The sequence below is a fragment of the Ambystoma mexicanum genome, unplaced genomic scaffold (genome assembly GCF_040938575.1).
Source record: "Ambystoma mexicanum isolate Mex_15411 unplaced genomic scaffold, UKY_AmexF1_1 Mex_scaf34, whole genome shotgun sequence".
NCBI classification, from domain to species: Eukaryota; Metazoa; Chordata; class Amphibia; order Caudata; family Ambystomatidae; genus Ambystoma; species Ambystoma mexicanum.
Window position 1 is genome coordinate 1,501,435 of NW_027182449.1, and position 26,282 is coordinate 1,527,716.

The following is a 26,282-nucleotide window of genomic DNA, read 5'->3' on the forward strand; positions in this document are numbered from 1 at the left end:
GCCTACGGCCATACCACCCTGAATGCGCCCGATCTCGTCCGATCTCGGAAGCTAAGCAGGGTCGGGCCTGGTTAGTACTTGGATGGGAGACCGCCTGGGAATACCAGGTGCTGTAGGCATTTTGCTACTCTGTGCCCGATAGGCGGAGTTCGTCTTCTCCGTCTTGAACTACATTTTTCCTCCATTCCGCTTTTAATTTTAACAAACACGGCGCGTGAAAAAGGCACAGGGGCAGACAGCAGCCCTCGCTCCAATGCAGAGCCCCGTCAGAGGCGGACACGTTGTCGCCAAACTAACTTGGAGCAGCAGCAGCAGCAGCAGGAGACTGAAGCCAGGGCAGCAGCTTGCCGCCTCGGGTGGGTGGATGCAGCCAGAAAGGGCCACTCGTGTCCCTGGCAAAGCACCTCCAGCGTCTCCCCGTTTTCTCTCCAGTGGACGCGCAAGGCCCCCTACAGCTAGGGGAGGCAAGTGGATGGGCCTCATCTGCATATGTGGGCTCTAGAGGAAGAGTGCACCCTGGGAGACAAGGGGACACCTGGAGCGGGAAGTGCTCACGGGGGAGAAGTGCCTACAAGAGGCAGGAAGGGAGGGAGGCCACATCATGCCTCTCCATAGCCAGGCCTCTGGATGATGGGGCAGAAGCGGCCGTCACCCTAAGCTTCCTAGAAGTCCCAGCTGGGCCCCATGCTACCTAATATCTCGCCTGATCGAGCCTGGTCGAGCACTGGTCGAGCCTTCAGCCAAGGGACACAGGAGCCAAGGGGTCTGGCCTCGAGCCTTCAGCCGAGGGACCCAGGAGCCCAGGGTCTGGCCTCAGTGCTTCCCAAGTCGGCCTTCAGCTGAAGCCTGCCTGGGCTGGGAGCCTCAGCTGCTGTTCCTGGGTGTGCTTCTTTCCTGCATGTGAAGGCCACCAGCGGCGAAGGTTGCCCTCCGCCTTCTAAGGAGTCGAGGAGACCGCAGCAGGAAAATTGTGTGTGTGTTTATTTCTTCTTTTTTTAGAGGTGCTTTCTATTTTTGCAAGGAACTGACGCCTGGATGAGTGCTAGTGTGGCTTGAGGTAAATTCACGGGCAGCTTCTTTGCAAACTTTTGCCAAACCAACTTGGGGCAGCAGTGGGGTAGAGAGTCAGCCTTCTGCTGATGCCTGCCTAGGCGTGGCTGGGCTGGGGGCCTCAGCTGCTGTTACTGGGCCTGCTTCTTTCCTGGACTTGTAGGCCACCAGCCGGAGAAAGTAAGGGCCTCAACCAACATCGCCCTCTGCCTTCCAAAGAGTCGAGGAGTCCCCAGCAGGAAAATTGTGTGTGTGTTTATTTCTTCTTTTTTAGAGATGCTTTCTATTTTTGTAAGGAAACGACGCCTGGGTGAGTGCTAGTGTGGCGTGAGCTAAATTTACAGGCATCTTCTTTGCAAACTTTTGCCAAACCAACTTGGAGCAGCAGTGGGGTAGAGAGTCAGCCTTCTGCTGATGCCTGCCTGGGCTGGGCTGGTCTGGGGGCCTCAGCTGCTGTTACTGGGCCTGCTTCTTTCCTGGACTTGTAGGCCACCAGCCCGAGAAGGTAAGGGCCTCAACCAACATCGCCCTCTGCCTTCCAAAGAGTCGAGGTGTCCCCAGCAGGAAAATTGTGTGTGTGTATTTCTTCTTTTTTTAGAGATGCTTTCTATTTTTGTAAGGAACCGACGCCTGGGTGAGTGCTAGTGTGGCTTGAGGTAAATTTACGGGCAGCTTCTTTGCAAACTTTTGCCAAACCAACTTGGGGCAGCACTGGGGTAGAGAGTCAGCCTTCCGCTGATGCCTGCCTAGGCGTGGCTGGGCTGGGGGCCTCAGTTGCTGTTACTGGGCCTGCTTCTTTCCTGGACTTGTAGGCCGCCAGCCTGAGAAGGTAAGGCCTCAACCAACATCGCCCTCTGCCTTCCAAAGAGTCGAGGAGACCGCAGCAGGAAAATTGTGTGTGTGTTTATTTCTTCTTTTTTTAGAGGTGCTTTCTATTTTTGTAAGGAACTGACGCCTGGGTGAGTGCTAGTGTGGCGTGAGTTAAATTTACAGGCATCTTCTTTGCAAACTTTTGCCAAACCAACTTGGGGCAGCAGTGGGGTAGAGAGTCAGCCTTCTGCTGATGCCTGCCTAGGCGTGGCTGGGCTGGGGGCCTCAGCTGCTGTTACTGGGCCTGCTTCTTTCCTGGACTTGTAGGCCACCAGCCGGAGAAAGTAAGGGCCTCAACCAACATCGCCCTCTGCCTTCCAAAGAGTCGAGGAGTCCCCAGCAGGAAAATTGTGTGTGTGTTTATTTCTTCTTTTTTAGAGATGCTTTCTATTTTTGTAAGGAACCGACGCCTGGGTGAGTGCTAATGTGGCTTGAGGTAAATTTACGGGCAGCTTCTTTGCAAACTTTTGCCAAAACAACTTGGGGCAGCACTGGGGTAGAGAGTCAGCCTTCCGCTGATGCCTGCCTAGGCGTGGCTGGGCTGGGGGCCTCAGTTGCTGTTACTGGGCCTGCTTCTTTCCTGGACTTGTAGGCCGCCAGCCTGAGAAGGTAAGGCCTCAACCAACATCGCCCTCTGCCTTCCAAAGAGTCGAGGAGACCGCAGCAGGAAAATTGTGTGTGTGTTTATTTCTTCTTTTTTTAGAGGTGCTTTCTATTTTTGTAAGGAACTGACGCCTGGGTGAGTGCTAGTGTGGCTTGAGGTAAATTCACGGGCAGCTTCTTTGCAAACTTTTGCCAAACCAACTTGGGGCAGCAGTGGGGTAGAGAGTCAGCCTTAAGCTGATGCCTGCCTGGGCTGGGCTGGGCTGGGGGCCTCAGCTGCTGTTACTGGGCCTGCTTCTTTCCTGGACTTGTAGGTCACCAGCCCGATATGGTAAGGGCCTCAACCAACATCACCCTCTGCCTTCCAAAGCGTCGAGGAGCCCCCAGCAGGAAAATTGTGTGTGTGTTTATTTCCATCTTTCTTTCCGAGTTTTTTTTTAAAGTTTTGTAAGGAACGGATGCTTGGGTGAGTGAGTGCAAGTGTGGCTTGGCCTGAATTTACAGACACTTTCTTTGCAAACATGAGTAGGCAAGTGGGTATTTCAAAAGTGGGTGCATGGAGCTGCTCGTTGCTTTTCCAAGCTGGCAGCTGTGGCTCCTGAGCTTGAGGCAAAAAGAAGGGCAGAAGCACACTGCAGAGGACAGCGTTCAGCCTTGCAAGAGGGCAGTGGACGTCGGAGGAGCCGACACAGCACAAGAGGCTCGGAATCGGTGCACTCTTCGCCTACGGCCATACCACCCTGAATGCGCCCGATCTCGTCCGATCTCGGAAGCTAAGCAGGGTCGGGCCTGGTTAGTACTTGGATGGGAGACCGCCTGGGAATACCAGGTGCTGTAGGCATTTTGCTACTCTGTGCCCGATAGGCGGCGTTCGTCTTCTCCGTCTTGAACTACATTTTTCCTCCATTCCGCTTTTAATTTTAACAAACACGGCGCGTGAAAAAGGCACAGGGGCAGACAGCAGCCCTCGCTCCAATGCAGAGCCCCGTCAGAGGCGGACACGTTGTCGCCAAACTAACTTGGAGCAGCAGCAGCAGCAGCAGGAGACTGAAGCCAGGGCAGCAGCTTGCCGCCTCGGGTGGGTGGATGCAGCCAGAAAGGGCCACTCGTGTCCCTGGCAAAGCACCTCCAGCGTCTCCCCGTTTTCTCTCCAGTGGACGCGCAAGGCCCCCTACAGCTAGGGGAGGCAAGTGGATGGGCCTCATCTGCATATGTGGGCTCTAGAGGAAGAGTGCACCCTGGGAGACAAGGGGACACCTGGAGCGGGAAGTGCTCACGGGGGAGAAGTGCCTACAAGAGGCAGGAAGGGAGGGAGGCCACATCATGCCTCTCCATAGCCAGGCCTCTGGATGATGGGGCAGAAGCGGCCGTCACCCTAAGCTTCCTAGAAGTCCCAGCTGGGCCCCATGCTACCTAATATCTCGCCTGATCGAGCCTGGTCGAGCACTGGTCGAGCCTTCAGCCAAGGGACACAGGAGCCAAGGGGTCTGGCCTCGAGCCTTCAGCCGAGGGACCCAGGAGCCCAGGGTCTGGCCTCAGTGCTTCCCAAGTCGGCCTTCAGCTGAAGCCTGCCTGGGCTGGGAGCCTCAGCTGCTGTTCCTGGGTGTGCTTCTTTCCTGCATGTGAAGGCCACCAGCGGCGAAGGTTGCCCTCCGCCTTCTAAGGAGTCGAGGAGACCGCAGCAGGAAAATTGTGTGTGTGTTTATTTCTTCTTTTTTTAGAGGTGCTTTCTATTTTTGCAAGGAACTGACGCCTGGATGAGTGCTAGTGTGGCTTGAGGTAAATTCACGGGCAGCTTCTTTGCAAACTTTTGCCAAACCAACTTGGGGCAGCAGTGGGGTAGAGAGTCAGCCTTCTGCTGATGCCTGCCTAGGCGTGGCTGGGCTGGGGGCCTCAGCTGCTGTTACTGGGCCTGCTTCTTTCCTGGACTTGTAGGCCACCAGCCGGAGAAAGTAAGGGCCTCAACCAACATCGCCCTCTGCCTTCCAAAGAGTCGAGGAGTCCCCAGCAGGAAAATTGTGTGTGTGTTTATTTCTTCTTTTTTAGAGATGCTTTCTATTTTTGTAAGGAAACGACGCCTGGGTGAGTGCTAGTGTGGCGTGAGCTAAATTTACAGGCATCTTCTTTGCAAACTTTTGCCAAACCAACTTGGAGCAGCAGTGGGGTAGAGAGTCAGCCTTCTGCTGATGCCTGCCTGGGCTGGGCTGGTCTGGGGGCCTCAGCTGCTGTTACTGGGCCTGCTTCTTTCCTGGACTTGTAGGCCACCAGCCCGAGAAGGTAAGGGCCTCAACCAACATCGCCCTCTGCCTTCCAAAGAGTCGAGGTGTCCCCAGCAGGAAAATTGTGTGTGTGTATTTCTTCTTTTTTTAGAGATGCTTTCTATTTTTGTAAGGAACCGACGCCTGGGTGAGTGCTAGTGTGGCTTGAGGTAAATTTACGGGCAGCTTCTTTGCAAACTTTTGCCAAACCAACTTGGGGCAGCACTGGGGTAGAGAGTCAGCCTTCCGCTGATGCCTGCCTAGGCGTGGCTGGGCTGGGGGCCTCAGTTGCTGTTACTGGGCCTGCTTCTTTCCTGGACTTGTAGGCCGCCAGCCTGAGAAGGTAAGGCCTCAACCAACATCGCCCTCTGCCTTCCAAAGAGTCGAGGAGACCGCAGCAGGAAAATTGTGTGTGTGTTTATTTCTTCTTTTTTTAGAGGTGCTTTCTATTTTTGTAAGGAACTGACGCCTGGGTGAGTGCTAGTGTGGCGTGAGTTAAATTTACAGGCATCTTCTTTGCAAACTTTTGCCAAACCAACTTGGGGCAGCAGTGGGGTAGAGAGTCAGCCTTCTGCTGATGCCTGCCTAGGCGTGGCTGGGCTGGGGGCCTCAGCTGCTGTTACTGGGCCTGCTTCTTTCCTGGACTTGTAGGCCACCAGCCGGAGAAAGTAAGGGCCTCAACCAACATCGCCCTCTGCCTTCCAAAGAGTCGAGGAGTCCCCAGCAGGAAAATTGTGTGTGTGTTTATTTCTTCTTTTTTAGAGATGCTTTCTATTTTTGTAAGGAACCGACGCCTGGGTGAGTGCTAGTGTGGCTTGAGGTAAATTTACGGGCAGCTTCTTTGCAAACTTTTGCCAAAACAACTTGGGGCAGCACTGGGGTAGAGAGTCAGCCTTCCGCTGATGCCTGCCTAGGCGTGGCTGGGCTGGGGGCCTCAGTTGCTGTTACTGGGCCTGCTTCTTTCCTGGACTTGTAGGCCGCCAGCCTGAGAAGGTAAGGCCTCAACCAACATCGCCCTCTGCCTTCCAAAGAGTCGAGGAGTCCCCAGCAGGAAAATTGTGTGTGTGTTTATTTCTTCTTTTTTAGAGGGGCTTTCTATTTTTGTAAGGAACTGACGCCTGGGTGAGTGCTAGTGTGGCTTGAGGTAAATTCACGGGCAGCTTCTTTGCAAACTTTTGCCAAACCAACTTGGGGCAGCAGTGGGGTAGAGAGTCAGCCTTAAGCTGATGCCTGCCTGGGCTGGGCTGGGCTGGGGGCCTCAGCTGCTGTTACTGGGCCTGCTTCTTTCCTGGACTTGTAGGTCACCAGCCCGATATGGTAAGGGCCTCAACCAACATCACCCTCTGCCTTCCAAAGCGTCGAGGAGCCCCCAGCAGGAAAATTGTGTGTGTGTTTATTTCCATCTTTCTTTCCGAGTTTTTTTTTAAAGTTTTGTAAGGAACGGATGCTTGGGTGAGTGAGTGCAAGTGTGGCTTGGCCTGAATTTACAGACACTTTCTTTGCAAACATGAGTAGGCAAGTGGGTATTTCAAAAGTGGGTGCATGGAGCTGCTCGTTGCTTTTCCAAGCTGGCAGCTGTGGCTCCTGAGCTTGAGGCAAAAAGAAGGGCAGAAGCACACTGCAGAGGACAGCGTTCAGCCTTGCAAGAGGGCAGTGGACGTCGGAGGAGCCGACACAGCACAAGAGGCTCGGAATCGGCGCACTCTTCGCCTACGGCCATACCACCCTGAATGCGCCCGATCTCGTCCGATCTCGGAAGCTAAGCAGGGTCGGGCCTGGTTAGTACTTGGATGGGAGACCGCCTGGGAATACCAGGTGCTGTAGGCATTTTGCTACTCTGTGCCCGATAGGCGGCGTTCGTCTTCTCCGTCTTGAACTACATTTTTCCTCCATTCCGCTTTTAATTTTAACAAACACGGCGCGTGAAAAAGGCACAGGGGCAGACAGCAGCCCTCGCTCCAATGCAGAGCCCCGTCAGAGGCGGACACGTTGTCGCCAAACTAACTTGGAGCAGCAGCAGCAGCAGCAGGAGACTGAAGCCAGGGCAGCAGCTTGCCGCCTCGGGTGGGTGGATGCAGCCAGAAAGGGCCACTCGTGTCCCTGGCAAAGCACCTCCAGCGTCTCCCCGTTTTCTCTCCAGTGGACGCGCAAGGCCCCCTACAGCTAGGGGAGGCAAGTGGATGGGCCTCATCTGCATATGTGGGCTCTAGAGGAAGAGTGCACCCTGGGAGACAAGGGGACACCTGGAGCGGGAAGTGCTCACGGGGGAGAAGTGCCTACAAGAGGCAGGAAGGGAGGGAGGCCACATCATGCCTCTCCATAGCCAGGCCTCTGGATGATGGGGCAGAAGCGGCCGTCACCCTAAGCTTCCTAGAAGTCCCAGCTGGGCCCCATGCTACCTAATATCTCGCCTGATCGAGCCTGGTCGAGCACTGGTCGAGCCTTCAGCCAAGGGACACAGGAGCCAAGGGGTCTGGCCTCGAGCCTTCAGCCGAGGGACCCAGGAGCCCAGGGTCTGGCCTCAGTGCTTCCCAAGTCGGCCTTCAGCTGAAGCCTGCCTGGGCTGGGAGCCTCAGCTGCTGTTCCTGGGTGTGCTTCTTTCCTGCATGTGAAGGCCACCAGCGGCGAAGGTTGCCCTCCGCCTTCTAAGGAGTCGAGGAGACCGCAGCAGGAAAATTGTGTGTGTGTTTATTTCTTCTTTTTTTAGAGGTGCTTTCTATTTTTGCAAGGAACTGACGCCTGGATGAGTGCTAGTGTGGCTTGAGGTAAATTCACGGGCAGCTTCTTTGCAAACTTTTGCCAAACCAACTTGGGGCAGCAGTGGGGTAGAGAGTCAGCCTTCTGCTGATGCCTGCCTAGGCGTGGCTGGGCTGGGGGCCTCAGCTGCTGTTACTGGGCCTGCTTCTTTCATGGACTTGTAGGCCACCAGCCGGAGAAAGTAAGGGCCTCAACCAACATCGCCCTCTGCCTTCCAAAGAGTCGAGGAGTCCCCAGCAGGAAAATTGTGTGTGTGTTTATTTCTTCTTTTTTAGAGATGCTTTCTATTTTTGTAAGGAAACGACGCCTGGGTGAGTGCTAGTGTGGCGTGAGCTAAATTTACAGGCATCTTCTTTGCAAACTTTTGCCAAACCAACTTGGAGCAGCAGTGGGGTAGAGAGTCAGCCTTCTGCTGATGCCTGCCTGGGCTGGGCTGGTCTGGGGGCCTCAGCTGCTGTTACTGGGCCTGCTTCTTTCCTGGACTTGTAGGCCACCAGCCCGAGAAGGTAAGGGCCTCAACCAACATCGCCCTCTGCCTTCCAAAGAGTCGAGGTGTCCCCAGCAGGAAAATTGTGTGTGTGTATTTCTTCTTTTTTTAGAGATGCTTTCTATTTTTGTAAGGAACCGACGCCTGGGTGAGTGCTAGTGTGGCTTGAGGTAAATTTACGGGCAGCTTCTTTGCAAACTTTTGCCAAACCAACTTGGGGCAGCACTGGGGTAGAGAGTCAGCCTTCCGCTGATGCCTGCCTAGGCGTGGCTGGGCTGGGGGCCTCAGTTGCTGTTACTGGGCCTGCTTCTTTCCTGGACTTGTAGGCCGCCAGCCTGAGAAGGTAAAGCCTCAACCAACATCGCCCTCTGCCTTCCAAAGAGTCGAGGAGACCGCAGCAGGAAAATTGTGTGTGTGTTTATTTCTTCTTTTTTTAGAGGTGCTTTCTATTTTTGTAAGGAACCGACGCCTGGGTGAGTGCTAGTGTGGCTTGAGGTAAATTTACGGGCAGCTTCTTTGCAAACTTTTGCCAAAACAACTTGGGGCAGCACTGGGGTAGAGAGTCAGCCTTCTGCTGATGCCTGCCTAGGCGTGGCTGGGCTGGGGGCCTCAGCTGCTGTTACTGGGCCTGCTTCTTTCCTGGACTTGTAGGCCACCAGCCGGAGAAAGTAAGGGCCTCAACCAACATCGCCCTCTGCCTTCCAAAGAGTCGAGGAGTCCCCAGCAGGAAAATTGTGTGTGTGTTTATTTCTTCTTTTTTAGAGATGCTTTCTATTTTTGTAAGGAACCGACGCCTGGGTGAGTGCTAGTGTGGCTTGAGGTAAATTTACGGGCAGCTTCTTTGCAAACTTTTGCCAAAACAACTTGGGGCAGCACTGGGGTAGAGAGTCAGCCTTCCGCTGATGCCTGCCTAGGCGTGGCTGGGCTGGGGGCCTCAGTTGCTGTTACTGGGCCTGCTTCTTTCCTGGACTTGTAGGCCGCCAGCCTGAGAAGGTAAGGCCTCAACCAACATCGCCCTCTGCCTTCCAAAGAGTCGAGGAGACCGCAGCAGGAAAATTGTGTGTGTGTTTATTTCTTCTTTTTTTAGAGGTGCTTTCTATTTTTGTAAGGAACTGACGCCTGGGTGAGTGCTAGTGTGGCTTGAGGTAAATTCACGGGCAGCTTCTTTGCAAACTTTTGCCAAACCAACTTGGGGCAGCAGTAGGGTAGAGAGTCAGCCTTAAGCTGATGCCTGCCTGGGCTGGGCTGGGCTGGGGGCCTCAGCTGCTGTTACTGGGCCTGCTTCTTTCCTGGACTTGTAGGCCACCAGCCCGATATGGTAAGGGCCTCAACCAACATCACCCTCTGCCTTCCAAAGCGTCGAGGAGCCCCCAGCAGGAAAATTGTGTGTGTGTTTATTTCCATCTTTCTTTCCGAGTTTTTTTTAAAGTTTTGTAAGGAACGGATGCTTGGGTGAGTGAGTGCAAGTGTGGCTTGGCCTGAATTTACAGACACTTTCTTTGCAAACATGAGTAGGCAAGTGGGTATTTCAAAAGTGGGTGCATGGAGCTGCTCGTTGCTTTTCCAAGCTGGCAGCTGTGGCTCCTGAGCTTGAGGCAAAAAGAAGGGCAGAAGCACACTGCAGAGGACAGCGTTCAGCCTTGCAAGAGGGCAGTGGACGTCGGAGGAGCCGACACAGCACAAGAGGCTCGGAATCGGCGCACTCTTCACCTACGGCCATACCACCCTGAATGCGCCCGATCTCGTCCGATCTCGGAAGCTAAGCAGGGTCGGGCCTGGTTAGTACTTGGATGGGAGACCGCCTGGGAATACTTAATTTTGCTACTCTGTGCCCGATAGGCGGCGTTCGTCTTCTCCGTCTTGAACTACATTTTTCCTCCATTCCGCTTTTAATTTTAACAAACACGGCGCGTGAAAAAGGCACAGGGGCAGACAGCAGCCCTCGCTCCAATGCAGAGCCCCGTCAGAGGCGGACACGTTGTCGCCAAACTAACTTGGAGCAGCAGCAGCAGCAGCAGGAGACTGAAGCCAGGGCAGCAGCTTGCCGCCTCGGGTGGGTGGATGCAGCCAGAAAGGGCCACTCGTGTCCCTGGCAAAGCACCTCCAGCATCTCCCCGTTTTCTCTCCAGTGGACGCGCAAGGCCCCCTACAGCTAGGGGAGGCAAGTGGATGGGCCTCATCTGCATATGTGGGCTCTAGAGGAAGAGTGCACCCTGGGAGACAAGGGGACACCTGGAGCGGGAAGTGCTCACGGGGGAGAAGTGCCTACAAGAGGCAGGAAGGGAGGGAGGCCACATCATGCCTCTCCATAGCCAGGCCTCTGGATGATGGGGCAGAAGCGGCCGTCACCCTAAGCTTCCTAGAAGTCCCAGCTGGGCCCCATGCTACCTAATATCTCGCCTGATCGAGCCTGGTCGAGCACTGGTCGAGCCTTCAGCCAAGGGACACAGGAGCCAAGGGGTCTGGCCTCGAGCCTTCAGCCGAGGGACCCAGGAGCCCAGGGTCTGGCCTCAGTGCTTCCCAAGTCGGCCTTCAGCTGAAGCCTGCCTGGGCTGGGAGCCTCAGCTGCTGTTCCTGGGTGTGCTTCTTTCCTGCATGTGAAGGCCACCAGCGGCGAAGGTTGCCCTCCGCCTTCTAAGGAGTCGAGGAGACCGCAGCAGGAAAATTGTGTGTGTGTTTATTTCTTCTTTTTTTAGAGGTGCTTTCTATTTTTGCAAGGAACTGACGCCTGGATGAGTGCTAGTGTGGCTTGAGGTAAATTCACGGGCAGCTTCTTTGCAAACTTTTGCCAAACCAACTTGGGGCAGCAGTGGGGTAGAGAGTCAGCCTTCTGCTGATGCCTGCCTAGGCGTGGCTGGGCTGGGGGCCTCAGCTGCTGTTACTGGGCCTGCTTCTTTCCTGGACTTGTAGGCCACCAGCCGGAGAAAGTAAGGGCCTCAACCAACATCGCCCTCTGCCTTCCAAAGAGTCGAGGAGTCCCCAGCAGGAAAATTGTGTGTGTGTTTATTTCTTTTTTTTTTAGAGATGCTTTCTATTTTTGTAAGGAACCGACGCCTGGGTGAGTGCTAGTGTGGCTTGAGGTAAATTTACGGGCAGCTTCTTTGCAAACTTTTGCCAAAACAACTTGGGGCAGCACTGGGGTAGAGAGTCAGCCTTCCGCTGATGCCTGCCTAGGCGTGGCTGGGCTGGGGGCCTCAGTTGCTGTTACTGGGCCTGCTTCTTTCCTGGACTTGTAGGCCGCCAGCCTGAGAAGGTAAGGCCTCAACCAACATCGCCCTCTGCCTTCCAAAGAGTCGAGGAGACCGCAGCAGGAAAATTGTGTGTGTGTTTATTTCTTCTTTTTTTAGAGGTGCTTTCTATTTTTGTAAGGAACTGACGCCTGGGTGAGTGCTAGTGTGGCTTGAGGTAAATTCACGGGCAGCTTCTTTGCAAACTTTTGCCAAACCAACTTGGGGCAGCAGTGGGGTAGAGAGTCAGCCTTAAGCTGATGCCTGCCTGGGCTGGGCTGGGCTGGGGGCCTCAGCTGCTGTTACTGGGCCTGCTTCTTTCCTGGACTTGTAGGTCACCAGCCCGATATGGTAAGGGCCTCAACCAACATCACCCTCTGCCTTCCAAAGCGTCGAGGAGCCCCCAGCAGGAAAATTGTGTGTGTGTTTATTTCCATCTTTCTTTCCGAGTTTTTTTTTAAAGTTTTGTAAGGAACGGATGCTTGGGTGAGTGAGTGCAAGTGTGGCTTGGCCTGAATTTACAGACACTTTCTTTGCAAACATGAGTAGGCAAGTGGGTATTTCAAAAGTGGGTGCATGGAGCTGCTCGTTGCTTTTCCAAGCTGGCAGCTGTGGCTCCTGAGCTTGAGGCAAAAAGAAGGGCAGAAGCACACTGCAGAGGACAGCGTTCAGCCTTGCAAGAGGGCAGTGGACGTCGGAGGAGCCGACACAGCACAAGAGGCTCGGAATCGGCGCACTCTTCGCCTACGGCCATACCACCCTGAATGCGCCCGATCTCGTCCGATCTCGGAAGCTAAGCAGGGTCGGGCCTGGTTAGTACTTGGATGGGAGACCGCCTGGGAATACCAGGTGCTGTAGGCATTTTGCTACTCTGTGCCCGATAGGCGGAGTTCGTCTTCTCCGTCTTGAACTACATTTTTCCTCCATTCCGCTTTTAATTTTAACAAACACGGCGCGTGAAAAAGGCACAGGGGCAGACAGCAGCCCTCGCTCCAATGCAGAGCCCCGTCAGAGGCGGACACGTTGTCGCCAAACTAACTTGGAGCAGCAGCAGCAGCAGCAGGAGACTGAAGCCAGGGCAGCAGCTTGCCGCCTCGGGTGGGTGGATGCAGCCAGAAAGGGCCACTCGTGTCCCTGGCAAAGCACCTCCAGCGTCTCCCCGTTTTCTCTCCAGTGGACGCGCAAGGCCCCCTACAGCTAGGGGAGGCAAGTGGATGGGCCTCATCTGCATATGTGGGCTCTAGAGGAAGAGTGCACCCTGGGAGACAAGGGGACACCTGGAGCGGGAAGTGCTCACGGGGGAGAAGTGCCTACAAGAGGCAGGAAGGGAGGGAGGCCACATCATGCCTCTCCATAGCCAGGCCTCTGGATGATGGGGCAGAAGCGGCCGTCACCCTAAGCTTCCTAGAAGTCCCAGCTGGGCCCCATGCTACCTAATATCTCGCCTGATCGAGCCTGGTCGAGCACTGGTCGAGCCTTCAGCCAAGGGACACAGGAGCCAAGGGGTCTGGCCTCGAGCCTTCAACCGAGGGACCCAGGAGCCCAGGGTCTGGCCTCAGTGCTTCCCAAGTCGGCCTTCAGCTGAAGCCTGCCTGGGCTGGGAGCCTCAGCTGCTGTTCCTGGGTGTGCTTCTTTCCTGCATGTGAAGGCCACCAGCGGCGAAGGTTGCCCTCCGCCTTCCAAGGAGTCGAGGGGATAGAAGCAGGAAAATTGTGTGTGTGTTTATTTCTTCTTTTTTAGAGATTCTTTCTATTTTTGTAAGGAACTGACGCCTGGGTGAGTGCTAGTGTGGCTTGAGGTAAATTCACGGGCAGCTTCTTTGCAAACTTTTGCCAAACCAACTTGGGGCAGCAGTGGGGTAGAGAGTCAGCCTTCTGCTGATGCCTGCCTAGGCGTGGCTGGGCTGGGGGCCTCAGCTGCTGTTACTGGGCCTGCTTCTTTCCTGGACTTGTAGGCCACCAGCCGGAGAAAGTAAGGGCCTCAACCAACATCGCCCTCTGCCTTCCAAAGAGTCGAGGAGTCCCCAGCAGGAAAATTGTGTGTGTGTTTATTTCTTCTTTTTTAGAGATGCTTTCTATTTTTGTAAGGAAACGACGCCTGGGTGAGTGCTAGTGTGGCGTGAGCTAAATTTACAGGCATCTTCTTTGCAAACTTTTGCCAAACCAACTTGGAGCAGCAGTGGGGTAGAGAGTCAGCCTTCTGCTGATGCCTGCCTGGGCTGGGCTGGTCTGGGGGCCTCAGCTGCTGTTACTGGGCCTGCTTCTTTCCTGGACTTGTAGGCCACCAGCCCGAGAAGGTAAGGGCCTCAACCAACATCGCCCTCTGCCTTCCAAAGAGTCGAGGTGTCCCCAGCAGGAAAATTGTGTGTGTGTATTTCTTCTTTTTTTAGAGATGCTTTCTATTTTTGTAAGGAACCGACGCCTGGGTGAGTGCTAGTGTGGCTTGAGGTAAATTTACGGGCAGCTTCTTTGCAAACTTTTGCCAAACCAACTTGGGGCAGCACTGGGGTAGAGAGTCAGCCTTCCGCTGATGCCTGCCTAGGCGTGGCTGGGCTGGGGGCCTCAGTTGCTGTTACTGGGCCTGCTTCTTTCCTGGACTTGTAGGCCGCCAGCCTGAGAAGGTAAGGCCTCAACCAACATCGCCCTCTGCCTTCCAAAGAGTCGAGGAGACCGCAGCAGGAAAATTGTGTGTGTGTTTATTTCTTCTTTTTTTAGAGGTGCTTTCTATTTTTGTAAGGAACTGACGCCTGGGTGAGTGCTAGTGTGGCGTGAGTTAAATTTACAGGCATCTTCTTTGCAAACTTTTGCCAAACCAACTTGGGGCAGCAGTGGGGTAGAGAGTCAGCCTTCTGCTGATGCCTGCCTAGGCGTGGCTGGGCTGGGGGCCTCAGCTGCTGTTACTGGGCCTGCTTCTTTCCTGGACTTGTAGGCCACCAGCCGGAGAAAGTAAGGGCCTCAACCAACATCGCCCTCTGCCTTCCAAAGAGTCGAGGAGTCCCCAGCAGGAAAATTGTGTGTGTGTTTATTTCTTCTTTTTTAGAGATGCTTTCTATTTTTGTAAGGAACCGACGCCTGGGTGAGTGCTAGTGTGGCTTGAGGTAAATTTACGGGCAGCTTCTTTGCAAACTTTTGCCAAAACAACTTGGGGCAGCACTGGGGTAGAGAGTCAGCCTTCCGCTGATGCCTGCCTAGGCGTGGCTGGGCTGGGGGCCTCAGTTGCTGTTACTGGGCCTGCTTCTTTCCTGGACTTGTAGGCCGCCAGCCTGAGAAGGTAAGGCCTCAACCAACATCGCCCTCTGCCTTCCAAAGAGTCGAGGAGACCGCAGCAGGAAAATTGTGTGTGTGTTTATTTCTTCTTTTTTTAGAGGTGCTTTCTATTTTTGTAAGGAACTGACGCCTGGGTGAGTGCTAGTGTGGCTTGAGGTAAATTCACGGGCAGCTTCTTTGCAAACTTTTGCCAAACCAACTTGGGGCAGCAGTGGGGTAGAGAGTCAGCCTTAAGCTGATGCCTGCCTGGGCTGGGCTGGGCTGGGGGCCTCAGCTGCTGTTACTGGGCCTGCTTCTTTCCTGGACTTGTAGGTCACCAGCCCGATATGGTAAGGGCCTCAACCAACATCACCCTCTGCCTTCCAAAGCGTCGAGGAGCCCCCAGCAGGAAAATTGTGTGTGTGTTTATTTCCATCTTTCTTTCCGAGTTTTTTTTTAAAGTTTTGTAAGGAACAGATGCTTGGGTGAGTGAGTGCAAGTGTGGCTTGGCCTGAATTTACAGACACTTTCTTTGCAAACATGAGTAGGCAAGTGGGTATTTCAAAAGTGGGTGCATGGAGCTGCTCGTTGCTTTTCCAAGCTGGCAGCTGTGGCTCCTGAGCTTGAGGCAAAAAGAAGGGCAGAAGCACACTGCAGAGGACAGCGTTCAGCCTTGCAAGAGGGCAGTGGACGTCGGAGGAGCCGACACAGCACAAGAGGCTCGGAATCGGCGCACTCTTCGCCTACGGCCATACCACCCTGAATGCGCCCGATCTCGTCCGATCTCGGAAGCTAAGCAGGGTCGGGCCTGGTTAGTACTTGGATGGGAGACCGCCTGGGAATACCAGGTGCTGTAGGCATTTTGCTACTCTGTGCCCGATAGGCGGAGTTCGTCTTCTCCGTCTTGAACTACATTTTTCCTCCATTCCGCTTTTAATTTTAACAAACACGGCGCGTGAAAAAGGCACAGGGGCAGACAGCAGCCCTCGCTCCAATGCAGAGCCCCGTCAGAGGCGGACACGTTGTCGCCAAACTAACTTGGAGCAGCAGCAGCAGCAGCAGGAGACTGAAGCCAGGGCAGCAGCTTGCCGCCTCGGGTGGGTGGATGCAGCCAGAAAGGGCCACTCGTGTCCCTGGCAAAGCACCTCCAGCGTCTCCCCGTTTTCTCTCCAGTGGACGCGCAAGGCCCCCTACAGCTAGGGGAGGCAAGTGGATGGGCCTCATCTGCATATGTGGGCTCTAGAGGAAGAGTGCACCCTGGGAGACAAGGGGACACCTGGAGCGGGAAGTGCTCACGGGGGAGAAGTGCCTACAAGAGGCAGGAAGGGAGGGAGGCCACATCATGCCTCTCCATAGCCAGGCCTCTGGATGATGGGGCAGAAGCGGCCGTCACCCTAAGCTTCCTAGAAGTCCCAGCTGGGCCCCATGCTACCTAATATCTCGCCTGATCGAGCCTGGTCGAGCACTGGTCGAGCCTTCAGCCAAGGGACACAGGAGCCAAGGGGTCTGGCCTCGAGCCTTCAACCGAGGGACCCAGGAGCCCAGGGTCTGGCCTCAGTGCTTCCCAAGTCGGCCTTCAGCTGAAGCCTGCCTGGGCTGGGAGCCTCAGCTGCTGTTCCTGGGTGTGCTTCTTTCCTGCATGTGAAGGCCACCAGCGGCGAAGGTTGCCCTCCGCCTTCCAAGGAGTCGAGGGGATAGAAGCAGGAAAATTGTGTGTGTGTTTATTTCTTCTTTTTTAGAGATTCTTTCTATTTTTGTAAGGAACTGACGCCTGGGTGAGTGCTAGTGTGGCTTGAGGTAAATTCACGGGCAGCTTCTTTGCAAACTTTTGCCAAACCAACTTGGGGCAGCAGTGGGGTAGAGAGTCAGCCTTCTGCTGATGCCTGCCTAGGCGTGGCTGGGCTGGGGGCCTCAGCTGCTGTTACTGGGCCTGCTTCTTTCCTGGACTTGTAGGCCACCAGCCGGAGAAAGTAAGGGCCTCAACCAACATCGCCCTCTGCCTTCCAAAGAGTCGAGGAGTCCCCAGCAGGAAAATTGTGTGTGTGTTTATTTCTTCTTTTTTAGAGATGCTTTCTATTTTTGTAAGGAAACGACGCCTGGGTGAGTGCTAGTGTGGCGTGAGCTAAATTTACAGGCATCTTCTTTGCAAACTTTTGCCAAACCAACTTGGAGCAGCAGTGGGGTAGAGAGTCAGCCTTCTGCTGATGCCTGCCTGGGCTGGGCTGGTCTGGGGGCCTCAGCTGCTGTTACTGGGCCTGCTTCTTTCCTGGACTTGTAGGCCACCAGCCCGAGAAGGTAAGGGCCTCAACCAACATCGCCCTCTGCCTTCCAAAGAGTCGAGGTGTCCCCAGCAGGAAAATTGTGTGTGTGTATTTCTTCTTTTTTTAGAGATGCTTTCTATTTTTGTAAGGAACCGACGCCTGGGTGAGTGCTAGTGTGGCTTGAGGTAAATTTACGGGCAGCTTCTTTGCAAACTTTTGCCAAACCAACTTGGGGCAGCACTGGGGTAGAGAGTCAGCCTTCCGCTGATGCCTGCCTAGGCGTGGCTGGGCTGGGGGCCTCAGTTGCTGTTACTGGGCCTGCTTCTTTCCTGGACTTGTAGGCCGCCAGCCTGAGAAGGTAAGGCCTCAACCAACATCGCCCTCTGCCTTCCAAAGAGTCGAGGAGACCGCAGCAGGAAAATTGTGTGTGTGTTTATTTCTTCTTTTTTTAGAGGTGCTTTCTATTTTTGTAAGGAACTGACGCCTGGGTGAGTGCTAGTGTGGCTTGAGGTAAATTCACGGGCAGCTTCTTTGCAAACTTTTGCCAAACCAACTTGGGGCAGCACTGGGGTAGAGAGTCAGCCTTCCGCTGATGCCTGCCTAGGCGTGGCTGGGCTGGGGGCCTCAGTTGCTGTTACTGGGCCTGCTTCTTTCCTGGACTTGTAGGCCGCCAGCCTGAGAAGGTAAGGCCTCAACCAACATCGCCCTCTGCCTTCCAAAGAGTCGAGGAGACCGCAGCAGGAAAATTGTGTGTGTGTTTATTTCTTCTTTTTTTAGAGGTGCTTTCTATTTTTGTAAGGAACTGACGCCTGGGTGAGTGCTAGTGTGGCGTGAGTTAAATTTACAGGCATCTTCTTTGCAAACTTTTGCCAAACCAACTTGGGGCAGCAGTGGGGTAGAGAGTCAGCCTTCTGCTGATGCCTGCCTAGGCGTGGCTGGGCTGGGGGCCTCAGCTGCTGTTACTGGGCCTGCTTCTTTCCTGGACTTGTAGGCCACCAGCCGGAGAAAGTAAGGGCCTCAACCAACATCGCCCTCTGCCTTCCAAAGAGTCGAGGAGTCCCCAGCAGGAAAATTGTGTGTGTGTTTATTTCTTCTTTTTTAGAGATGCTTTCTATTTTTGTAAGGAACCGACGCCTGGGTGAGTGCTAGTGTGGCTTGAGGTAAATTTACGGGCAGCTTCTTTGCAAACTTTTGCCAAAACAACTTGGGGCAGCACTGGGGTAGAGAGTCAGCCTTCCGCTGATGCCTGCCTAGGCGTGGCTGGGCTGGGGGCCTCAGTTGCTGTTACTGGGCCTGCTTCTTTCCTGGACTTGTAGGCCGCCAGCCTGAGAAGGTAAGGCCTCAACCAACATCGCCCTCTGCCTTCCAAAGAGTCGAGGAGACCGCAGCAGGAAAATTGTGTGTGTGTTTATTTCTTCTTTTTTTAGAGGTGCTTTCTATTTTTGTAAGGAACTGACGCCTGGGTGAGTGCTAGTGTGGCTTGAGGTAAATTCACGGGCAGCTTCTTTGCAAACTTTTGCCAAACCAACTTGGGGCAGCAGTGGGGTAGAGAGTCAGCCTTAAGCTGATGCCTGCCTGGGCTGGGCTGGGCTGGGGGCCTCAGCTGCTGTTACTGGGCCTGCTTCTTTCCTGGACTTGTAGGTCACCAGCCCGATATGGTAAGGGCCTCAACCAACATCACCCTCTGCCTTCCAAAGCGTCGAGGAGCCCCCAGCAGGAAAATTGTGTGTGTGTTTATTTCCATCTTTCTTTCCGAGTTTTTTTTTAAAGTTTTGTAAGGAACGGATGCTTGGGTGAGTGAGTGCAAGTGTGGCTTGGCCTGAATTTACAGACACTTTCTTTGCAAACATGAGTAGGCAAGTGGGTATTTCAAAAGTGGGTGCATGGAGCTGCTCGTTGCTTTTCCAAGCTGGCAGCTGTGGCTCCTGAGCTTGAGGCAAAAAGAAGGGCAGAAGCACACTGCAGAGGACAGCGTTCAGCCTTGCAAGAGGGCAGTGGACGTCGGAGGAGCCGACACAGCACAAGAGGCTCGGAATCGGCGCACTCTTCGCCTACGGCCATACCACCCTGAATGCGCCCGATCTCGTCCGATCTCGGAAGCTAAGCAGGGTCGGGCCTGGTTAGTACTTGGATGGGAGACCGCCTGGGAATACCAGGTGCTGTAGGCATTTTGCTACTCTGTGCCCGATAGGCGGAGTTCGTCTTCTCCGTCTTGAACTACATTTTTCCTCCATTCCGCTTTTAATTTTAACAAACACGGCGCGTGAAAAAGGCACAGGGGCAGACAGCAGCCCTCGCTCCAATGCAGAGCCCCGTCAGAGGCGGACACGTTGTCGCCAAACTAACTTGGAGCAGCAGCAGCAGCAGCAGGAGACTGAAGCCAGGGCAGCAGCTTGCCGCCTCGGGTGGGTGGATGCAGCCAGAAAGGGCCACTCGTGTCCCTGGCAAAGCACCTCCAGCGTCTCCCCGTTTTCTCTCCAGTGGACGCGCAAGGCCCCCTACAGCTAGGGGAGGCAAGTGGATGGGCCTCATCTGCATATGTGGGCTCTAGAGGAAGAGTGCACCCTGGGAGACAAGGGGACACCTGGAGCGGGAAGTGCTCACGGGGGAGAAGTGCCTACAAGAGGCAGGAAGGGAGGGAGGCCACATCATGCCTCTCCATAGCCAGGCCTCTGGATGATGGGGCAGAAGCGGCCGTCACCCTAAGCTTCCTAGAAGTCCCAGCTGGGCCCCATGCTACCTAATATCTCGCCTGATCGAGCCTGGTCGAGCACTGGTCGAGCCTTCAGCCAAGGGACACAGGAGCCAAGGGGTCTGGCCTCGAGCCTTCAACCGAGGGACCCAGGAGCCCAGGGTCTGGCCTCAGTGCTTCCCAAGTCGGCCTTCAGCTGAAGCCTGCCTGGGCTGGGAGCCTCAGCTGCTGTTCCTGGGTGTGCTTCTTTCCTGCATGTGAAGGCCACCAGCGGCGAAGGTTGCCCTCCGCCTTCCAAGGAGTCGAGGGGATAGAAGCAGGAAAATTGTGTGTGTGTTTATTTCTTCTTTTTTAGAGATTCTTTCTATTTTTGTAAGGAACTGACGCCTGGGTGAGTGCTAGTGTGGCTTGAGGTAAATTCACGGGCAGCTTCTTTGCAAACTTTTGCCAAACCAACTTGGGGCAGCAGTGGGGTAGAGAGTCAGCCTTCTGCTGATGCCTGCCTAGGCGTGGCTGGGCTGGGGGCCTCAGCTGCTGTTACTGGGCCTGCTTCTTTCCTGGACTTGTAGGCCACCAGCCGGAGAAAGTAAGGGCCTCAACCAACATCGCCCTCTGCCTTCCAAAGAGTCGAGGAGTCCCCAGCAGGAAAATTGTGTGTGTGTTTATTTCTTCTTTTTTAGAGATGCTTTCTATTTTTGTAAGGAAACGACGCCTGGGTGAGTGCTAGTGTGGCGTGAGCTAAATTTACAGGCATCTTCTTTGCAAACTTTTGCCAAACCAACTTGGAGCAGCAGTGGGGTAGAGAGTCAGCCTTCTGCTGATGCCTGCCTGGGCTGGGCTGGTCTGGGGGCCTCAGCTGCTGTTACTGGGCCTGCTTCTTTCCTGGACTTGTAGGCCACCAGCCCGAGAAGGTAAGGGCCTCAACCAACATCGCCCTCTGCCTTCCAAAGAGTCGAGGTGTCCCCAGCAGGAAAATTGTGTGTGTGTATTTCTTCTTTTTTTAGAGATGCTTTCTATTTTTGTAAGGAACCGACGCCTGGGTGAGTGCTAGTGTGGCTTGAGGTAAATTTACGGGCAGCTTCTTTGCAAACTTTTGCCAAACCAACTTGGGGCAGCACTGGGGTAGAGAGTCAGCCTTCCGCTGATGCCTGCCTAGGCGTGGCTGGGCTGGGGGCCTCAGTTGCTGTTACTGGGCCTGCTTCTTTCCTGGACTTGTAGGCCGCCAGCCTGAGAAGGTAAGGCCTCAACCAACATCGCCCTCTGCCTTCCAAAGAGTCGAGGAGACCGCAGCAGGAAAATTGTGTGTGTGTTTATTTCTTCTTTTTTTAGAGGTGCTTTCTATTTTTGTAAGGAACTGACGCCTGGGTGAGTGCTAGTGTGGCGTGAGTTAAATTTACAGGCATCTTCTTTGCAAACTTTTGCCAAACCAACTTGGGGCAGCAGTGGGGTAGAGAGTCAGCCTTCTGCTGATGCCTGCCTAGGCGTGGCTGGGCTGGGGGCCTCAGCTGCTGTTACTGGGCCTGCTTCTTTCCTGGACTTGTAGGCCACCAGCCGGAGAAAGTAAGGGCCTCAACCAACATCGCCCTCTGCCTTCCAAAGAGTCGAGGAGTCCCCAGCAGGAAAATTGTGTGTGTGTTTATTTCTTCTTTTTTAGAGATGCTTTCTATTTTTGTAAGGAACCGACGCCTGGGTGAGTGCTAGTGTGGCTTGAGGTAAATTTACGGGCAGCTTCTTTGCAAACTTTTGCCAAAACAACTTGGGGCAGCACTGGGGTAGAGAGTCAGCCTTCCGCTGATGCCTGCCTAGGCGTGGCTGGGCTGGGGGCCTCAGTTGCTGTTACTGGGCCTGCTTCTTTCCTGGACTTGTAGGCCGCCAGCCTGAGAAGGTAAGGCCTCAACCAACATCGCCCTCTGCCTTCCAAAGAGTCGAGGAGACCGCAGCAGGAAAATTGTGTGTGTGTTTATTTCTTCTTTTTTTAGAGGTGCTTTCTATTTTTGTAAGGAACTGACGCCTGGGTGAGTGCTAGTGTGGCTTGAGGTAAATTCACGGGCAGCTTCTTTGCAAACTTTTGCCAAACCAACTTGGGGCAGCAGTGGGGTAGAGAGTCAGCCTTAAGCTGATGCCTGCCTGGGCTGGGCTGGGCTGGGGGCCTCAGCTGCTGTTACTGGGCCTGCTTCTTTCCTGGACTTGTAGGTCACCAGCCCGATATGGTAAGGGCCTCAACCAACATCACCCTCTGCCTTCCAAAGCGTCGAGGAGCCCCCAGCAGGAAAATTGTGTGTGTGTTTATTTCCATCTTTCTTTCCGAGTTTTTTTTTAAAGTTTTGTAAGGAACAGATGCTTGGGTGAGTGAGTGCAAGTGTGGCTTGGCCTGAATTTACAGACACTTTCTTTGCAAACATGAGTAGGCAAGTGGGTATTTCAAAAGTGGGTGCATGGAGCTGCTCGTTGCTTTTCCAAGCTGGCAGCTGTGGCTCCTGAGCTTGAGGCAAAAAGAAGGGCAGAAGCACACTGCAGAGGACAGCGTTCAGCCTTGCAAGAGGGCAGTGGACGTCGGAGGAGCCGACACAGCACAAGAGGCTCGGAATCGGCGCACTCTTCGCCTACGGCCATACCACCCTGAATGCGCCCGATCTCGTCCGATCTCGGAAGCTAAGCAGGGTCGGGCCTGGTTAGTACTTGGATGGGAGACCGCCTGGGAATACCAGGTGCTGTAGGCATTTTGCTACTCTGTGCCCGATAGGCGGAGTTCGTCTTCTCCGTCTTGAACTACATTTTTCCTCCATTCCGCTTTTAATTTTAACAAACACGGCGCGTGAAAAAGGCACAGGGGCAGACAGCAGCCCTCGCTCCAATGCAGAGCCCCGTCAGAGGCGGACACGTTGTCGCCAAACTAACTTGGAGCAGCAGCAGCAGCAGCAGGAGACTGAAGCCAGGGCAGCAGCTTGCCGCCTCGGGTGGGTGGATGCAGCCAGAAAGGGCCACTCGTGTCCCTGGCAAAGCACCTCCAGCGTCTCCCCGTTTTCTCTCCAGTGGACGCGCAAGGCCCCCTACAGCTAGGGGAGGCAAGTGGATGGGCCTCATCTGCATATGTGGGCTCTAGAGGAAGAGTGCACCCTGGGAGACAAGGGGACACCTGGAGCGGGAAGTGCTCACGGGGGAGAAGTGCCTACAAGAGGCAGGAAGGGAGGGAGGCCACATCATGCCTCTCCATAGCCAGGCCTCTGGATGATGGGGCAGAAGCGGCCGTCACCCTAAGCTTCCTAGAAGTCCCAGCTGGGCCCCATGCTACCTAATATCTCGCCTGATCGAGCCTGGTCGAGCACTGGTCGAGCCTTCAGCCAAGGGACACAGGAGCCAAGGGGTCTGGCCTCGAGCCTTCAACCGAGGGACCCAGGAGCCCAGGGTCTGGCCTCAGTGCTTCCCAAGTCGGCCTTCAGCTGAAGCCTGCCTGGGCTGGGAGCCTCAGCTGCTGTTCCTGGGTGTGCTTCTTTCCTGCATGTGAAGGCCACCAGCGGCGAAGGTTGCCCTCCGCCTTCCAAGGAGTCGAGGGGATAGAAGCAGGAAAATTGTGTGTGTGTTTATTTCTTCTTTTTTAGAGATTCTTTCTATTTTTGTAAGGAACTGACGCTTGGGTGAGTGCTAGTGTGGCTTGAGGTAAATTCACGGGCAGCTTCTTTGCAAACTTTTGCCAAACCAACTTGGGGCAGCAGTGGGGTAGAGAGTCAGCCTTCTGCTGATGCCTGCCTAGGCGTGGCTGGGCTGGGGGCCTCAGCTGCTGTTACTGGGCCTGCTTCTTTCCTGGACTTGTAGGCCACCAGCCGGAGAAAGTAAGGGCCTCAACCAACATCGCCCTCTGCCTTCCAAAGAGTCGAGGAGTCCCCAGCAGGAAAATTGTGTGTGTGTTTATTTCTTCTTTTTTAGAGATGCTTTCTATTTTTGTAAGGAAACGACGCCTGGGTGAGTGCTAGTGTGGCGTGAGCTAAATTTACAGGCATCTTCTTTGCAAACTTTTGCCAAACCAACTTGGAGCAGCAGTGGGGTAGAGAGTCAGCCTTCTGCTGATGCCTGGGCTGGGCTGGTCTGGGGGCCTCAGCTGCTGTTACTGGGCCTGCTTCTTTCCTGGACTTGTAGGCCACCAGCCCGAGAAGGTAAGGGCCTCAACCAACATCGCCCTCTGCCTTCCAAAGAGTCGAGGTGTCCCCAGCAGGAAAATTGTGTGTGTGTATTTCTTCTTTTTTTAGAGATGCTTTCTATTTTTGTAAGGAACCGACGCCTGGGTGAGTGCTAGTGTGGCTTGAGGTAAATTTACGGGCAGCTTCTTTGCAAACTTTTGCCAAACCAACTTGGGGCAGCACTGGGGTAGAGAGTCAGCCTTCCGCTGATGCCTGCCTAGGCGTGGCTGGGCTGGGGGCCTCAGTTGCTGTTACTGGGCCTGCTTCTTTCCTGGACTTGTAGGCCGCCAGCCTGAGAAGGTAAGGCCTCAACCAACATCGCCCTCTGCCTTCCAAAGAGTCGAGGAGACCGCAGCAGGAAAATTGTGTGTGTGTTTATTTCTTCTTTTTTTAGAGGTGCTTTCTATTTTTGTAAGGAACTGACGCCTGGGTGAGTGCTAGTGTGGCGTGAGTTAAATTTACAGGCATCTTCTTTGCAAACTTTTGCCAAACCAACTTGGGGCAGCAGTGGGGTAGAGAGTCAGCCTTCTGCTGATGCCTGCCTAGGCGTGGCTGGGCTGGGGGCCTCAGCTGCTGTTACTGGGCCTGCTTCTTTCCTGGACTTGTAGGCCACCAGCCGGAGAAAGTAAGGGCCTCAACCAACATCGCCCTCTGCCTTCCAAAGAGTCGAGGAGTCCCCAGCAGGAAAATTGTGTGTGTGTTTATTTCTTCTTTTTTAGAGATGCTTTCTATTTTTGTAAGGAACCGACGCCTGGGTGAGTGCTAGTGTGGCTTGAGGTAAATGTGGCTTGAGGTAAATTTACGGGCAGCTTCTTTGCAAACTTTTGCCAAAACAACTTGGGGCAGCACTGGGGTAGAGAGTCAGCCTTCCGCTGATGCCTGCCTAGGCGTGGCTGGGCTGGGGGCCTCAGTTGCTGTTACTGGGCCTGCTTCTTTCCTGGACTTGTAGGCCGCCAGCCTGAGAAGGTAAGGCCTCAACCAACATCGCCCTCTGCCTTCCAAAGAGTCGAGGAGACCGCAGCAGGAAAATTGTGTGTGTGTTTATTTCTTCTTTTTTTAGAGGTGCTTTCTATTTTTGTAAGGAACTGACGCCTGGGTGAGTGCTAGTGTGGCTTGAGGTAAATTCACGGGCAGCTTCTTTGCAAACTTTTGCCAAACCAACTTGGGGCAGCACTGGGGTAGAGAGTCAGCCTTCCGCTGATGCCTGCCTAGGCGTGGCTGGGCTGGGGGCCTCAGTTGCTGTTACTGGGCCTGCTTCTTTCCTGGACTTGTAGGCCGCCAGCCTGAGAAGGTAAGGCCTCAACCAACATCGCCCTCTGCCTTCCAAAGAGTCGAGGAGACCGCAGCAGGAAAATTGTGTGTGTGTTTATTTCTTCTTTTTTTAGAGGTGCTTTCTATTTTTGTAAGGAACTGACGCCTGGGTGAGTGCTAGTGTGGCGTGAGTTAAATTTACAGGCATCTTCTTTGCAAACTTTTGCCAAACCAACTTGGGGCAGCAGTGGGGTAGAGAGTCAGCCTTCTGCTGATGCCTGCCTAGGCGTGGCTGGGCTGGGGGCCTCAGCTGCTGTTACTGGGCCTGCTTCTTTCCTGGACTTGTAGGCCACCAGCCGGAGAAAGTAAGGGCCTCAACCAACATCGCCCTCTGCCTTCCAAAGAGTCGAGGAGTCCCCAGCAGGAAAATTGTGTGTGTGTTTATTTCTTCTTTTTTAGAGATGCTTTCTATTTTTGTAAGGAACCGACGCCTGGGTGAGTGCTAGTGTGGCTTGAGGTAAATTTACGGGCAGCTTCTTTGCAAACTTTTGCCAAAACAACTTGGGGCAGCACTGGGGTAGAGAGTCAGCCTTCCGCTGATGCCTGCCTAGGCGTGGCTGGGCTGGGGGCCTCAGTTGCTGTTACTGGGCCTGCTTCTTTCCTGGACTTGTAGGCCGCCAGCCTGAGAAGGTAAGGCCTCAACCAACATCGCCCTCTGCCTTCCAAAGAGTCGAGGAGACCGCAGCAGGAAAATTGTGTGTGTGTTTATTTCTTCTTTTTTTAGAGGTGCTTTCTATTTTTGTAAGGAACTGACGCCTGGGTGAGTGCTAGTGTGGCTTGAGGTAAATTCACGGGCAGCTTCTTTGCAAACTTTTGCCAAACCAACTTGGGGCAGCAGTGGGGTAGAGAGTCAGCCTTAAGCTGATGCCTGCCTGGGCTGGGCTGGGCTGGGGGCCTCAGCTGCTGTTACTGGGCCTGCTTCTTTCCTGGACTTGTAGGTCACCAGCCCGATATGGTAAGGGCCTCAACCAACATCACCCTCTGCCTTCCAAAGCGTCGAGGAGCCCCCAGCAGGAAAATTGTGTGTGTGTTTATTTCCATCTTTCTTTCCGAGTTTTTTTTTAAAGTTTTGTAAGGAACGGATGCTTGGGTGAGTGAGTGCAAGTGTGGCTTGGCCTGAATTTACAGACACTTTCTTTGCAAACATGAGTAGGCAAGTGGGTATTTCAAAAGTGGGTGCATGGAGCTGCTCGTTGCTTTTCCAAGCTGGCAGCTGTGGCTCCTGAGCTTGAGGCAAAAAGAAGGGCAGAAGCACACTGCAGAGGACAGCGTTCAGCCTTGCAAGAGGGCAGTGGACGTCGGAGGAGCCGACACAGCACAAGAGGCTCGGAATCGGCGCACTCTTC

General features: G+C 54.2%; 7 non-coding genes and 1 pseudogene across 7 annotated transcripts; all 8 read left to right on the forward strand.

Annotated features, from left to right (window-relative positions):
• Positions 1 to 119, forward strand: LOC138558856 (5S ribosomal RNA). Its single transcript, XR_011298974.1, has one exon. It is a non-coding gene; the product is annotated as a 5S ribosomal RNA (ribosomal RNA).
• Positions 120 to 3,245: 3,126 nt separating this feature from the next.
• On the forward strand, positions 3,246 to 3,364 carry LOC138558857 (5S ribosomal RNA). The gene has a single exon (XR_011298975.1). It is a non-coding gene; the product is annotated as a 5S ribosomal RNA (ribosomal RNA).
• A 3,125-nt stretch (positions 3,365 to 6,489) lies between these two features.
• On the forward strand, positions 6,490 to 6,608 carry LOC138558858 (5S ribosomal RNA). The gene has a single exon (XR_011298976.1). It is a non-coding gene; the product is annotated as a 5S ribosomal RNA (ribosomal RNA).
• Positions 6,609 to 9,733: 3,125 nt separating this feature from the next.
• Positions 9,734 to 9,852, forward strand: LOC138559079 (5S ribosomal RNA; annotated as a pseudogene).
• Positions 9,853 to 11,994: 2,142 nt separating this feature from the next.
• LOC138558859 (5S ribosomal RNA) lies at positions 11,995 to 12,113 on the forward strand. Its single transcript, XR_011298977.1, has one exon. It is a non-coding gene; the product is annotated as a 5S ribosomal RNA (ribosomal RNA).
• Positions 12,114 to 15,238: 3,125 nt separating this feature from the next.
• Positions 15,239 to 15,357, forward strand: LOC138558861 (5S ribosomal RNA). Its single transcript, XR_011298979.1, has one exon. It is a non-coding gene; the product is annotated as a 5S ribosomal RNA (ribosomal RNA).
• Positions 15,358 to 18,807: 3,450 nt separating this feature from the next.
• LOC138558862 (5S ribosomal RNA) lies at positions 18,808 to 18,926 on the forward strand. Its single transcript, XR_011298980.1, has one exon. It is a non-coding gene; the product is annotated as a 5S ribosomal RNA (ribosomal RNA).
• A 3,125-nt stretch (positions 18,927 to 22,051) lies between these two features.
• On the forward strand, positions 22,052 to 22,170 carry LOC138558863 (5S ribosomal RNA). The gene has a single exon (XR_011298981.1). It is a non-coding gene; the product is annotated as a 5S ribosomal RNA (ribosomal RNA).
• Positions 22,171 to 26,282: the final 4,112 nt, after the last annotated feature.